This window comes from Tamandua tetradactyla, chromosome 7 (assembly GCF_023851605.1).
Source record: "Tamandua tetradactyla isolate mTamTet1 chromosome 7, mTamTet1.pri, whole genome shotgun sequence".
Classification (NCBI taxonomy): domain Eukaryota; kingdom Metazoa; phylum Chordata; class Mammalia; order Pilosa; family Myrmecophagidae; genus Tamandua; species Tamandua tetradactyla.
Genome location: NC_135333.1, coordinates 58903330 through 58920064, shown reverse-complemented (window position 1 = coordinate 58920064; position 16735 = coordinate 58903330). Strand labels below are relative to the sequence as shown.

Here is a 16735-nt window from a genome sequence, read left to right as displayed (position 1 = left end):
ATTAGACATGGAAAAATTATCCATACAGAATAAAACTGGAAAATGCTAAATCTATGTGCAATCAACTTTAATTCTGAAGAAAGAATCAAATAGCCTTTGTTGAAATAAGATGTGCAAAATGAGACCGGGGGAAATTCAGGATGTCAGGAAGTTGTAGTTGATAAAATTTGGTGATGAAAAACTGATGGAATAAAGCCATCACTGTAAACTAAAAACTTAATTGATTCAAGTAAAAATGAATTTGATGAAAAACAACTATGGTTCTGGGAAGATGGTGGAGTGAGTGGGTGGATTGAATTCACCCCTGCTCCATGGGGCAGAACTAGGGACAGGGAGAGAATGACCAGGACTGCGGTCCTGGAGGATGAGTGATTATCAAGGGCCTTGGGGAGGAGAGAGGCAGGGGGAGGGAGGGATTGGGATGGGGAGAACAGGGTAGGTCAGATTGGCTTTGATCTCCACTAGGGCAGATAGTGGCATGGGAGAATGTGTGGATCAGACGAAATTGACCATCCTTCCACTCCAGCCTGCCCCAGCTGCTGGCTGTGGAGATCTCCCAAAGCAGATACACAGCCAGCAGCATCTGTGGGGAGCCTGCAGGTGGGCCTGGCCATTCATTGCGAAGAGCTGCACCCCCGGGTGCTCGAAGCAGTAGCTCTGCTGGGCACTGAGAGTGGTCATTCCTTAAAGTGCAGTGAGCAACGTTCCAAGTGCAAAGGGCCACGGGTTGACTGCTTCCCCTGGCTCTCCTGTCTGGTACACCACCACGGGCTGGGAGTAGCCCCACTGCCATGCATGTCCCCTTCCTGGCCGGCCACTGCACTCGGAGAGCGGTGGGTCTGGTCGGGGAGAAGATGTGTTTCAGGAGTGCCACCTGCTGCTGAGAAGTGGTAAGTGCAGGCTGGCAAATTTGCTATCTACATTTATTTTCTTTTTCCTTTTCTTGTGAATATACTATTCTCTTATATATTTCATTAGTAGTATTATTGCTATTTTTGTTTTAATTTTTTGTTTTATTTATATATATTTAAATATATTTATATTTTTATTGATTTTTTAAAATTTTTATTTAGTTTATTTCTTTCAAAAATTTTCTCTTCCCTCTGAGTTTATTCCCAGTATATCTTGGGATGGCTCCTGATGTTGGGGCTTACTACTGTTCAGATGTGTTTTTTTCTTATTTATCTTATATTTTTATTTTATTTTATTATTATTTGGGGGGGGTTACATGGGCCAGGAATTGAACCTGGGTCTCTGAGACAAGCAGGCATTCTGCCACTAATGTACCCATGAACCCTGCCTAGCTTTTAATAGACCCTCAAGTAGGATTGTATCCTTTACATGAGATCTGGGACATGGTTTGGTGGGAAATTACTGTCAAACCAAGTGAAGTACAAAAGGGATCTTCAATGCAAAACCAAGTAAATGCAAACTTTAGATGAGAGAAGGAAACCAACCGGCAAAATAACCTTACTAAGATAATCAAATGCCTCAAACACAACAGAAAATCACAAAGCACATGAAAATCCAAGCAGAAGCAGTTCAGCCAAACAATCAAATTAAAACTCCAAGGGAGATACAGAATATGGAACTACTCAAGGATATTTATAAGGAAATAAATGATATCAGGAAGACACTAGAAAAGCATAAAGAAGAATTCAAAAGATTAAAGAGAAAAATGCAGATTTCACAGAGATGAAAGATACAATAGCCCAAATTAGAAAAATAGTAGAGAAACACAAAAGCATATTCAAAGAAGCAGAAGGAAGAATAAGTGAGCTAGAAGACAGAACAGTTGAATGAGCGCACACAAACACATGGTAAGAAAGATGGAAAAAATGGAACTGGATCTTAGGGAAATAATGAACAACAAGATGCACCCAAATATAAGAATCATTGGTGTTCCAGAAAGAGAAGAGAAAAGGGCTGGGAAAGTTAGTTAGAGATATAATCAGGGAAAGTAGATATAATATGCATGTGTATATCACTACACTCTGAAACACCAGGATATATATTCTACTCTAGTGCAAATGTTTTCCAGAATAGATCACATGCTGGGACACAATAAGTGAGTATTTATAAATTTAATAAGATTGAAGTTAGCCAAAGCACTTTCTCTAACCACAACAGAATCCTGCTGGAAACTAATAATCAACAAAGAATCAGAGCTTTCACAAACATGTGGAGACTAAACAACACATTCTTAAATAATCAGTGGGTCAAAGAAGAAATTGCTAGAGAAATTGATAACTTTCTAGAGATGAATGATAATGAGAATACAATGTATTAGAACTTATGGGACGTGGCAAAGGCAGTATTGAGAGGAAAATTTATTGCCTTAAATGCCTATACTAAAAAACAAAAAATGAGCAAAAGTCAAGGACTTAACTGCTCACCTAGAGAATTTAGAGAAAGAACAGCAAACTAATCCAAAAGCAAATAAAAGAAGAGAAATAACAAAGATTAAAGCAGAAGCAAACTAGAGAAAAATAGAACAATAGAAAGAATAAATAAAGCCAAAAATTGGTTCTTTGAGAAAAATCAATACAATTGATGAACCCCTAGCTAGACTAACAAAGAAAAAAAAAGAAGAGAGAGGATGCAAATAAACAAATATGAAGTGAGAGTAGGGTCATAACCATGCATTCTGAAGAAATTTTAAAAGTCATAAGAGAATGATATGAACACCTATATGCTAACAAACTAGACAACTTAGATGAAATGGAAAAATTCCTGGAAAAACATGAACTACCTATACTGACTCAAGAAGAAATAGAAGATATCAACAAATCAATTACAAGTAAAGAGATTCAATTAGTCATCAAAAATCTTCCCACAAAGAAAATCCCAGGACAATACAGATGGCTTCACAGGGAAATTTTATTAAACATTTCAAAAAGAACAAACACCAATACTGCTCAAATTGTTCCAAAAATTGAGGGAAAAAGAATACAACCTCATTTCATCATGCTAACATCACACTAATACCAACACTGGATAAAGACACTACAAGAAAGAAAAACTATTGACCAAATATCCCTAATATACACAGATGGAAAAATTCACAACAAAATGCTAGGAATTCAGAGGGTGCAAAGGTAGTTCAGTGGTAGAATTCTCGCCTGCTTTGTGGGAGACCTGGGTTTGATTCCCAGCTCCATGCACTTCCCCAAAACAATCAAACAAGCAAACAAACAAAGAAAAAATAAACAAAAAGTTCAACAAATGATGCTGCAATAATAGGACACCTATATGGTGCTGCAATAATAGGAAAAAGAATGAAATATGACCCCACTATACAGACTACCAAAAAAAATGTTTTTAAATGCTAGCAATTTGAATTCATTCAATGACACATTAAAAGAATTATACATTATGACCAAGTTGGGTTTTCATCAGAATGCAAGGGTGTTTTAACACACAAAAAAATCAATCAACATAATACAGCACATTAACAAATTGAAAGGGAATAATCACTTGATCATATCAATTATGTGAAAAAGTATTTGGCAAAAGTCAGCATCTTTTCCTGATAAAAACACTTCAAAAAGAAACTTCCTCAATATCATAAAGGGTATATATGAAAAGCCCATAGCCAGCATCATACTTAATGGTGTGAGATGAAAGCATTCCCTCTAAGATCTGGAATGAGACAAGGATGCCCATTTTCACCACTGTTATTCAACATTGTACTAGAAGTCCTAGCTGGAGTGATTAGACAGGAGAAAGAAATAAAAGTCACCAAAATAGGACAGCAAAAAGTAAAACTTTCATTGTTTGTATATGGGATAATCCTGTACTTAGAAAACCCTGAGAAATCTACAACAAAGCTACTTGAGCTAATAAACAAATTCAGCAAAGTGGCAGGACATAAGATTAATACACACAAATCAGTAATGATTCTATACACAAGCAATGACCAATCTGAGAAGACAATTAAGGAAAAATTTTCATTCAAAATAGGAACCAAAAGAATCAGTTATCTATGAATAAACCTAACCAGGGATGTCAAGGACTTGTACACAGAAAACTACAAAACATGGCTAAAAGCAATCAAAGAGATCTAAATATGTGGAAAGACATTCCATGCTCATGGATAGGAAGGTTGAATGTAATTAAGATGTCGATTCTACTCAAATTGATCTACAGATTCCATGTAGTACCAATCAAAATCTCAATAACCTACTTTGAAGACTTGGAAAAGGTAGTTATCAAATTTATTTGAAAGAGAAAGAGATTCCAAGTTGCTAAAGATATCCTTAAAAAAGAAGAGTGATGTGGGAGGGTTACCACTTCATGACCTTAAAGCTTACTGTAAAGTCAAAGCGGTCAAAACAGCATAGTACTGGCACAAAGATAGAAGTTTGACCAATGGAATCAAATTGATAGTGCAGAGATAGACCACCAAATATATGGAAAATTGATCTTTGATAAGTCCCCCAAATCCACTGAACTGGAACAGAGTAGTCGTTTCAATAAATGGGGATAGGAGAATTGGATATCAATAGCAAAAACATGAAAAACGACACCTGCCTTATACCCTATACAAAAATTAATTCAAAATTGGTTAAAGGCCTAAATATAAGAGCCAGTAACATAAAACTTCTGGAAGAAAATACAGAGAAACATCTTCAAGATCTAGTAATAGGAGGTAGCTTCTTAAACTTTACACCTAAAGCACAATCAGCAAAATAAAAAATATATAAATGAGAACTCCTTAAGATGAAGAGCTTCCATGCCTCAAGGACTTTGTCAAAGGGTAAAGAGGCAGCCAACTCAATGGGGGAAAATATTTTGGAAACCAGATATCCAAAAAGGTCTGATATCCTTTATACATAAAGAAATTACACAGGTCAACAGCAAAACAACAAACACCCCAGTTATAAAATGTGCAGAGCATATGAATAGACACTTTTTTGAAGAGCAAATAAAGATGGCTAAAAGATACATGAAAATATGCTCATTTTCATTAGCTTTAAGGGAAATGCAAATAAATATGACAATGAGATATCACCTCACACCTATGAGAATGGCTGTTAAACAAACAGGAAGCTAAAAATGTTTGAGAGAATGTGGATAAATTATAATACTTATTCACTGTTGGTGGGAATGTATAATGGTGTAGCTGCTGTGGAAAACAGTTTGGCAATTCCTCAGAAAACTAAATATTGAGTTTCCCTATGATCCAGCAATACCAATACTCATTATATACCCAGAAGAGCCAAAGCAGTGACACAAACAGACATTTGCACACCAGTGTTCATAGCACTATTCACAAGTGCTCATAGAAACAATTCAAGTGCTCATCAACAGATAAGTCAATAAACTAAATGTGATATAAACATACAATGGAATATTATGCAGCAGTAAGATTGATGAAGTCCCATTGATGAACTTTGAGGACATATGCTGAGTGAAATAAGTCAGACACAAATGGACAGATACTGTATGATATCACTATAATGACTCTGGTAAAGGTACTCTCATAGGTTACACTGTAAAATATAGCAGACCTAGAGGTATGTAAAACCTGGAGGTGGGGGAAAGGCTACCAAATGAGGTTGGACCTAAATGCCAGGGAATGGATATAAGTGATGGTAACTAATTAGCAGGTTTATAAGCAACATTGTCATATTGAAGGTGAATATGATTAAAAGGAGATATGTAGTGTTATGCATCCCACTGAATAAATCTGTAATTATAAATAAGTCCTCACATGAAATATTCAAAGATTTGGTAGTGGACAAAGAGTCAATAGTAGAGAGGTATAGGGAGCATTTTAGTTTGTAAGCTGCCAGAATGTGATATACCAGAAATGGAATGGCTCTTTAAAAAGAGGGAATTTATTAAGTTGCAAGTTTACCATTCTAAGGCTGCAAAAATGTCCAAATTAAGGCATCCAGGGAAGACACCTTGGTTCAAGAAGGCCAATGACATTCATGGTTTCTCTTTCAGCTGGAAAGTCACATGGCAATGTCTGCTTGCTTTTTCTCCAGGCTTCTTCAATGGCTTCCTCAGGGGAGTTTTCTTTCTTCATCTCCAACAATCTCTGACGGAATGGGCTCTGTTGGTACTGATGACCCTAAAGCTTTTTCCAAAATGGTTCTCTCTTAAAAGACTCCAGTAAGCAAGCCCACCTTGAATTGGTGGAGACACATCTCCATGGAAACCATCTAATCAAAAGTTACAACCTGCAATTGGTGGGACACATCTCCATGGAAACAATCAGAAAGATCCCAACCAGCAATACTGAATAGGATTAAAAGACATGGCTTTTCTGTAGTATATAAAAGCTTCAAACCAGCACATTCCACCCTTTGGACCCCAAAAAGACATGTCCTTTCCAAATGCAAAACACATTCATTTCATCACAATATCACAAACCTATTAACCACTCCAGTAAAAATACAAATACAATACAAAAGTCAGAAACAGTACAAGGTCTCAACAAAGTCAGCTACAGGCATGGTCTGTCCTAAGGCAAAACTCTCCTTTGGCTCTGGACCTGTAAAATTCAGGACAAGTTATCTGCTGCCAACATACAGAGGAGGAACAGTCATAAGATACATATTTCGGTTTCCAAAGGGAGAAATTGGAAGGAACACAAGGGTCACCAGACCCAAACAGTTCTGGAAACATGCAGGGCAAATGCCATTAGATTTCAAACTCTGAGAGTCACTTATCTTAAGGGCACTTTCCACATTTAATTTGGAAATCTGTTCTGCTAAATATCCAAGTTCATGGCTTTTAACATCTGCCTTCCATCCAAGCCAGTAGTCAATTTTGCTAAATTCTTTGCCACTTTAAAACAAGGCTCAACTTCCTCCCCATTTACAATAGCATGCGCAATATTTCTGTCTAAGGCCTTATCTGAAGTATCTTTAGAGTCCACATTTCTAACAGCAGTCTCTTCAAAGCATTCTAGGCCTTCTCTATCAAGATCCTCACAACTCCACCAGAATCTTTCCCTATCCGTTTAAAAAGCATTTCTAACATGTTTGTTATTTGCAAACCATAGCACCCCACTTCCCTGGTACCAAAATCTGTTTTAAAATCTGTCTTTTCTGCATGCTATGGTCAATAGTTAACAGGAAGACAACAACAATACCACAGCACTGCCAGGGGCAACAACTGGTGGGGATGGGGAGCAGGTGATAAAGGGTAGTTTTGATTTGATAGTTGGTGATGCTATGTTTGTTGGTTCTTTGTAGCTATGGAGCAATGAAAATTGTCTAAAATTGATAGTGTTGATGATTGAATAACCAAGTGAGGATACTGTAAGGCATGGTTTGTTTATTTTGGACCTTATCTATGATGCCCAATAGATGAAGGGCGCCAAAAGGTACAATGACTGAGAAGGAAAATGGTGAACTGTGATACATCCATAAATGGAATATGGTTGTGGCTACAAAAAGGAAAGATGTTGAAAGGCAGGCAATGAACAGAATAAACCTCGGGGACAATGGGTTTTGCAAAATAAGCCAGAAACAAAAGAACAAATATAGTAAAGTCTCTTTCAGAAAATATTTATTAAAAAAACTGAAGCATAGATTGTAAGCCCTTATAGCAGTCCTCTCAGTCTGAAGTTGTAAATGTATTTCTAGGTTCTGAGACACTGAGATATGCTTGTATCAGCTGGCATGTCCCTGGAACTTTAAGTAACTCTGTAACAACTAAGACCCAGAAATGGAGTACTGCAAACCTGATAGTCAGCACAGATATATATATATATAATAACAGTTAAAGTAACTGAAAAGAGATGAGACTTCAATCAGAGTTAAAGACAAAGCCAATTAGGCTGTGTCTAAGGTAAATCAGAATACAGGATCAAAGATGATATGTATGTACTCTAGAACTTCACCTGCTATATGATACCAAAGACAGGTTTAGTTTGTCTAGAACCTAAATTTTCTGTAACGCATATTTTTTTACAGTAATATTTTTTTATTAATTAAAAAAATTAACAACAAACAAAACAATAAGAAATCATTCCATTCTACATATATAATCAGTAATTCTTAATATCATCACATAGTTGCATATTCATCATTTCTTAGAACATTTGCATCGATTTAGAAAAAGAAATAAAAAGACAACAGAAAAAGAAATAAAATGATAATAGAGAAAAAAAGTTATACATACCATACCCCTTACCCCTCGCTTTCATTTACCACTAGCATTTCAAACTAAATTTATTTTAACGTTTGTTCCCCCTATTATTTATTTTTATTCCATATGTTCTACTCTTTTGTTGATATGGTAGATAAAAGGAGCATCAGACACAAGGTTTTCACGTTCACAGAGTCACATTGTGAAAGCTATATGTAGAGCTGTGTTCCAGTAGCCATGTTTCTTGATGATTGAACAATGATGTAACGCATATTTTAAATCAACGTGTCCAAATAGCTCATTTAAACAACCCAAACTCCTGGAGTCCAGAACAAGAATGAGACCTTGTAATTCTGTATAGTTTAATGCAATACCAGGTTACATCTCAGACTGCAGTGGGTTGATATTTTAAAAGTATTAGTACAGTCCATTAAGAGTCTGAAGAAGGAAAAAAAATGTGGAACTGTTGAGCTTTCTCATCTGGGAAACTCTGGATACGCTCTTAACCATTGGGCACTACCCCAAAAATGGGCCAGGCCCTTGATTTTGAGACTTGCCCTTATGAAACTAGTCTCATGGGGAGAGGCTAAGACTACCCATAATGAGGCCTTGGAGTTGCTTCCAGGAACCCTGTTTCTCTCTTCTAGGCCCAATTCTGCAAAGAAAATCATTACCTTCTCTCCTACATGGGACAAGACATTCAAGGGTGAAAAGCTTGCTGACAATGTGGAGCATGGCTCCCTGGAATGGGTCTGGCCCTGCCACTGTGAGATTGATAATGCCTTCTGGGCCAAAAGGGGGAAGGGATGTGTGATAAATTGAGGCACTGGTGGCCAAGAGATCAGGAGACAAGAGGCTGTTCTGGAGGCTACTCTTAAGCAAGCTTTAGTTAGATAGAGCTAATTGCCATGGTTTGCTAAACCCCCATCAACATCACTCTTGTGTTGACTCTCAATAACACCCAGGGTTTGAACTGAGACTCTATAAAGGTTTCATGCACTAAGCTTGCTTTTCTGGAACCTATAATTCCAGGAGGGCTCCTAGGTCAGATAAATCCTGAAACCCAGAGGGATAATCTCTCCAAAATTATGAATTAATTACATTTCCCTATCCTTTAGTGTCAACACTCCTTCTCAACATGAAAAAACCAGAACAGGCATTGCCTAAAGATTCCTATAGATTAGGAGAATGATTAAAGGAGAAGGAGGAGGTTTAACAGAGAAAATAGGACCTAAGAATGAGTATGACTGCTGAATCACTATGTTAATATTCCTCCTAGCTTCCAGTGTTTTGCGGCAGCTAGAAGAAAAATCTGAGGTGGTGGAATGATAGCCCATGACAAACTCTGGGATATTCTATAACTACTTATTGAATGTGCTTTGAAAATTATTGTCTTTTCTTTCTTTGCTTTCTATGTATGTTATATTTTACAATTAAAAAACGTTTAAGGACTGATTGTAAAAATTCAGAAATGGATATCACAATACTACCTAACTATAATACAATAATGTTAGAACACTGAATGAAACTGAATGTGAGAATGATAGAGGGAGGAGGCCTGGGGCCACAAATGAAACCAGAAGGAAAGATAGACGATAAAGACTGAGATGGTATAATCTATAAATGCCTAGAATGTATAATGATAGTGACTAAAAGTACAAGTTTAAAAATGTTTTTGCATGAGGAAGAACAAAGGAATGTCAATACTGCAGGGTGTTGAAAATAGATGGCAATTCATATTTTAAAACTTTAACTTATGTGTGAGACTAAAGCAAAAAATGTTTATTTGGTACAAAATTTATATTTTGACAAGTGCATTTCCTAAAATAACTTATGTGGTCAGCTCAATTGAACACCATAAGTACATGAAACCCTGAGTAGGGCATGAGATTTTGTAGATTTGTCTAGAGTAATACCCCAATAAATCCCAGAGTGATTTGAACAGTGAGTAAAAAAGTATTTGCAAAGTCCCCTTGGGGGAATGGCAAGAAAGGTGAAAAATTCAACTTCCCCAACTGGAGAATTCCTGATACTCTCACAAGCAGTGGGGACAACCAAAGTGATAGGCTGAGCCCTCAATCTTAGGGTTTGTTCATATGAAACTTAGCCCCACAAAGGATAGCTAAGCCTACTTAAAATTAGGCTTAAGAGTCACCCCCAAGAGACCCTCTTTTGTTGCTCAGATATGGCCCCCTCTCTCAGCCAACAGGACAAGCAAACTCACCACCCTCACCCTCACTACGTGGGACATGACTCCCAGGGGTATAGACCTTCCTGGCAACGTGGGACAGAAATCCTAGAATGAGCTGAGACTCAGCATCAGGGGATTGAGAAAACCTTCTTGACAAAAAGCGGTAAGAGCTAAATGAAGCAAAATAAAGTTAACATGGCTGAGAGATTCCAAACAGAGTTGAGAGGTTATCCTGGAGCCTATTCTTATGCATTATATAGATATCACCTTTTTAGTTAAGTTTTAATGGAGAGGCTGGAGGGAACTGCCTAAAAATGGAAAGTTGTGTTCCAGTAGCCATGTTTCTTGAAGAGAATTGTAAATGATATAGCTTTCACAATGTGACTGTGTGATTGCAAAACCTTGTGTCTGATGCTTCTTTTATCTATCTTATGGACAGATGAGCAAAACATATGGATTAAAAATAAATAAATAATAGGGGGAACAAATGTTAAAATAAATTTAGTAGATTGAAACGCTGGTGATCAGTGAGGGGAAGGAGTAGAGGATATGGTATGTATGAATTTTTTTCTTTTTCCTTTTTCTGCATTGATGCAAATGTTCTGAGAGGTGATCGTGGTGATGAATACACAACTATGTGATAATATTGTGAGTTATTGATTATATACCAAGAATGGAATGATCATATGGTAAGAGTGTTCATGTTTGTATGTTGTTACATTTAAAAAAAATTAAAAAGTTTTTTAAAAGCATTAAAAAAGTTTTAAAAATATATGTATAATTTAGAGGCATTTTAACTGTACTACTGGAAAACTGATAAAGGCATTAAAAGGAGTTCAGTTTGGAAAATACATTCTAACTTAATTTGCAGTTTGTTTTCACAGTAAAAGAGCAAAAATGGCATAAGGTTAAAATATAGTTCAGAGTTTCCCATGGCCTGCTTGGAGACACAAATTTCAGCTCAGGCTTAGCCACTATCACCCTGAATTCAAGGAAGTGTTTAAATCCCTCTAGGCCTTAGGCTGCTGGACTCCATCAATCAAAAGGGTCATTCTGATTTCATGGATATATGTAATAATGTGTGTCATATAACTGATTAAATTAAAAGCGTGTACTGTGTGTGAATGGACCTCTCCGAGGTGACCTTTTCCCTCCAGGTCCATGCCGATTTAGAGCTGCACAACTTCCGTGCGCTGTGTGAGCTTGAGTCAGGTATCCCCGCAGCCAAGAGCCAGATTTACCCCGAACAGACTTCAGTAGTATAGCTCGCCTGGCACATCAAGCTCCCGGGAGCAACGTCAGCCACAGGGAGCACAACAGTCCCACTCATCTCCTAGAGAAATCGCTGCTTCTCCTCAGGGCTTGGATAATCCAGCCTGGCTGTGAGACATGTTGCTGGCCGACCCCCACAAGCTGTCTTGCTAAAGAAATGCAATCCACCCCTGGCAGCAGCTCTGCTCAGTGGAGATCTGGCACACAACCCAGAGAAATTTTCTAGGGTCCTGGTGGAACAGCAGCAGGACCAAGCCCCGAGAGAGAAAAAAGGGATTCATCTTTTTTCTGCTGATTCTCTTGATCTGGAAGCTCAGGCAAAGATAGAAGAAGACATAAGGCAACAGAACATTGAGGAAAACATTGACAGCTATGGAAAAAGCTCCGGAAAGTTTTGGCCAAGTAGTGATGCTTTATATTAACTGCAAAGTGAACGAACATCCAGTGAAAGCCTTTGTTGACTCAGCTACACTGATGACTATTATGAGCCAAGCTTGTGCAGAAAGATGTAATATAATGAGGCTGGTGGACTGTTGGTAGGCAGGGATTGCCAAAGGAGTCAGCACCCAGAACGTTATTGGAAGAGCACATTTAGCTCAGGTTCAAATTGAAGGAGATGTCCTGGCATGTTCCTTCTCTATACTTGAGGAACAGACCATAGACATGCTTCTGAGACTGGACATGCTTAAACGGCATCAGTGTTCCACTGACCTCAAAAAAGTGTACTTGTGATTGGCACTATGGGCTCGCAGACCACCTTGCTCCCTGAGGGAGAGCTACCAGAGTGTGCCAGGTTGGCATATGGGGCTGAGCAAGAAGAGATGCAGCCAGAGGATATCGCAGACCAGGAAACAGCAAAAGCCCTTCAAAATTCTGTAGAGGATGCAGAGTGTCAGAAGCCATGATGCAAGTAGTGTGTGTGTGCTGCAGCTGGAGTGGGCCCCAGACCAGAGAAAGGCGGTAAAGAAACTACCTCACTGGGAATGTCATCATTACCAACTTCAGATGGATGTAACCATCCAGTCCATCCCTCGGCACAAAGTTCTGAGATTGGTAATCCTATGAGTCTTGCTCGCTCTGTTTCTGCTTAAATTTGCCCTATCAAGCCCAGGCAGCATTAAACTTAAAGCTGTCAAGGCTTTGAAGGCCTCAGTTGAATTCCAGATAATCTCTGAAAAGAGAGAACTTCTTCCTCTACAGGATCTTTCTGATGGTGCTTCTCCAGCAGACAGTGTTTCTAGCACACCAGAGTCCATCTATGCCTTTGCAGAATTCATCAGAAGAAGCAGTTGCTGCAGATAATCTAAAGAAATTTCCTGCTGATAAAAGCACCCAGGACCCTAAATTTCATCTCTACACAAGATGGGAAGCTAGTTTATCCATCACAACTACTAGGATTCATAAGTCACAGATGTTTCCAGGTGAAAATGGTCAGCATTCAGAATATTAGAATCAGAGTCGAGTTAATGGCCTTCAACAGCACAAAGAACCAGGGAGTGAAGAGCATGATGTTGCACAACTGAATGCTCCATGTGACCAAGAACACCTTTGTAACATAAGGGACCTCGAACTTCTGGGATAAAGTCAGGAGAACCAACAAAAAAGATGTTGATTTAGAAGCTAAGATGAAAGAAGACAGGCTACAGCAGAATGTGGACCTTCCAGATATACAGAAAAATAATCTGCCTTCATGATGCTTTGGCTGCTCAAATTCAGAAACATTTATGGAAGTAGATATTGTTGAACAATCCCTAGATGCTGGGCTTAATTCAGTAGGTAGTCAGAATGCCAAGATTAACATTGGTGCAACTGAACTCACCTTAGATAATCCCTTGATAGAAAAAGAGTCATCAAAATATGAACCTTCTTCTGAAAGTTTTAGTAATTCCATTTCCACTCAGGACTTACAACTCCCAGAAAGGAATGTTGAAATGTCTGGAACAAATAAAAAATATGGCAATTGCTCCCCCTCTTTAAGTCTCTGTGGCAGTTGTTCAGCCCTCCGTGGAGTTAGCAGAGGAATCTTATTCATCTATAACAGCAGCCTTGAAGGAACTTCATGAACTTTTAGTCGTTAGTAATAAACCAAGTTCAGAAAATACATCTGAAGAAGTTCTCTTCAATCAGAAACAGCAGCTGAGGGCCAAATGGGTGTTAAGGACCTTTCTGAAAGATGGATCCAAACTGAATATCCTATAGCTACCCCGAATGAACAGTGTCCACAAGTCTCTCTTCATCAAACCATACAGGTATCAGTGAAAACAGAAAAATTAGCAAGTACTTCATCTGGTGCTGGAATAGAAGATATAGAAAATATTAACTATAGGGGCACAAGTGTGAACTGATGAGGAAGATGTCCCCAAGTCAAAGGAGTCAATAACTGAGAGCAGTTCTGTCACTGGATCCTCAGCTAAAATGTCTAGTCGGCTACATTGTGGGTTAGGTACAGAAATTTCACCCAAACTTTTAGCAGGTGAGGAAGATGCACTCAATCAGACTTCTGAGCAAACTAAGTCCTTGCCATCCAGTTTCATATTGGTTAAAGACCTGAGTCAGGGCATACAGAATTCAGTTATAGACAGACTTGTAACCAGAGAAAATGTCTGTCCTGAAGTGGCAAGGCCATTTCTAGAATTTGAACCACTTATCAGCACCTGTCATCAAGTCCCTCCATTCTACAACCATTAATTTTTCCTGCTGCAGACATTGACCGGATTCTCCATGCTGGCTTTCCTTTACAGGAAGCTCTTGGGGCTTTGCATCAAGATGGTAGAAATGCAGATCTTGCTCTTCTTGTTTTGTTAGCAAAGAACACTGTAGTTCCTGCATGTAGTTCCTGCATAGCCCAAGGTGGGCTAGATCATACTCCACCCCCTTAAGAAAAGCTGTAGACATATACATGCTCACCTACACTCACACATATAGGTAGAAACCTGCAAGCAGAGTGTTGAGCCAGATTTTTCTTATAGATTTCTTTCAACCAAAGTAATTCATGATCTCTTGTCTGATGAATTTGTCTATTCTATTTGTTAAAATTCGGGCCTTTTAAAATGTATTGGCAGTATGTACATACAAAAGCTTTTTATTCTCATTAAGATAATGTATTCTGGAATAAAACTGATGGTTTTGTGTATAGCAAAAAAAGAAATTTGGAAAGGGAAAATTATGTACTGAAATACTGCCTGACACAGAGGGGAAGAGATCCTGAGGACCTGTACCAGAACCTCACACGTCCCCAAATATTTTCACATGCCCCTGCAGCCAGCAGAACACTGCCATGCCCACTGACCCTCCCGCCCAGGAGGGAGGTTTTATTATCACCACCATTCTAATTACCCAGTTGAGGAAACTGAGACCCAGACAGGTTAAATGACCAGGTGTGCTGTCTCCAATTGAGACTTCTTGGCAATAATTTTAAACAGGTAAGTAACCTCATTTCCTTCAGACTGGGGTGGTGATACTGCTTTTTTTATGCCAGGGGTACCTTTCACCTAATCATTGTACAATCTTCATTTCTTATACCTAGATTCGATAATCCAATCAGGTTTGTTGAATGATCTGCCTATGGGATGAAAGGGTGAAATATCCAATAGGAGGATCAGAACGGTTTTCTAAGAGAAGCTGCTTAGACAATTTTTCTCTATTACCCCAAAGGATGAGATAAGAAAAATGGGGTATATTAAACCCAGAAGGATCAGATTATAAATGTTTGAGGATTGAAAGCTTCATCTATTCTAAAACCTGCATTTCGCAGATGAAGAGCCTAAACAAAATAATCCCTCATTTGTCAGGTTGGTCGTAAGGATTATATCATATACATGAAGCGCTTAGAACAGTTCTAGACACATTTTACACACCTCACAAATTTTAGTTCCTTGTGATGTTGCATTGTTGTTGCTTATCATCATTATTGTTATTAAGATCTGGGGTGCTGAAGTGACTTACTAAAGATTATAAGCTAATCACTAGAAAAGCCAGAACTGCTACAGCATATTTTCCCATACAACAACATGCCCCAAATCAGGAATGCAGAATGTTCCATTCTGCCCCTATATCTCCTGTCTCTTTCTCTGACACTGATTGATCCTGGCAGGGCCCTCCTCCTTCACTCACATTTGCATTTCTCCCTTTGTCAGAATGGAAATCATCTCTTTTCCAAAACATAATATATAGAAACGCCAACAGAATATTGACTATAGTCTTGACACTGTCCTAAACTAAGCACTTTATGTGTTGGAGTGTGTATGTGGATATATATTTGTTTTTACCTGTATAAATACAGAATTGCATATGCATACACACATACATACACTTTTATGGATATATACACGAAAGACTAAGAATCTTAGTCTGGCCTTGGCTATAGGAACAAAGAGGAATTCCATGGGAGGCATTAGGGAAGGATTTGCTGGGGAGCTAGCATTTGTCCTTGACTTGAGAGAATAAATGAGAATTCACCCAAAAAGGAATAAAAGGTTTCAGGCAGGGTGAAGTGTGGACCAGCATTAAAGCTGGAGGATGGGTGCACAGGGGTTCATTTTACCACTTTCATGAGATAGGGGAAGAAAGGCTGCTTCTGTTTCCAGGGAAGCTTAGTGGGCTTCTGGGATTTCAAGTGGGAAAACCTCTCATTGTCTCCCTGTGTGTTCTCAGATCTCACTCTTTCCCATTTAATGCCCTAACTTTTACATAAGAGACTTAGGGAGTCTATGAATTCCATTTTTCAATGATCTGCAGAATAAGAATGAACACAAGTTGTGTCAGCTCTGAGGATGAGAAAGATAAGAAATACAATGAGGAATGTCTTAGAAGTTCCATTGTCTTCTGACTATCCCATGAGTCAAGAATTTAAAAATCACAGTGGGGACAACCAAAACAATAGGCTGAGCCCCCAGTCTTGGGGTTTGTTCATATGAAACTTAACTCCACAAAGGATAGACTAAGCCTACTTAAAATTAGGCCTAAGAGTCACCCCCAAGAGAACCTCTTCTGTTGCTCAGATGTGGCCTCCTCTCTCAACCAAAACGACAAGCAAACTCACTGCCCTCCCCCTTTCTACATGGGACATGACTCCCAGGGGTGTAGACCTTCCTGGCAACATGGGACAGAAATACTAGAATGAGCTGGGACTCAGCATCAAGGGATTAAGAAAACCTTCTTGAC

At 38.6% G+C, this 16735-nt stretch overlaps 2 pseudogenes; both read left to right on the top strand.

The window, feature by feature from the left end:
* The first annotated feature begins 486 nt into the window (after window positions 1-486).
* On the top strand, window positions 487-12477 carry LOC143690457 (protein DDI1 homolog 2 pseudogene; annotated as a pseudogene).
* A 78-nt stretch (window positions 12478-12555) lies between these two features.
* LOC143690456 (regulatory solute carrier protein family 1 member 1-like) lies at window positions 12556-14451 on the top strand (annotated as a pseudogene).
* Window positions 14452-16735: the final 2284 nt, after the last annotated feature.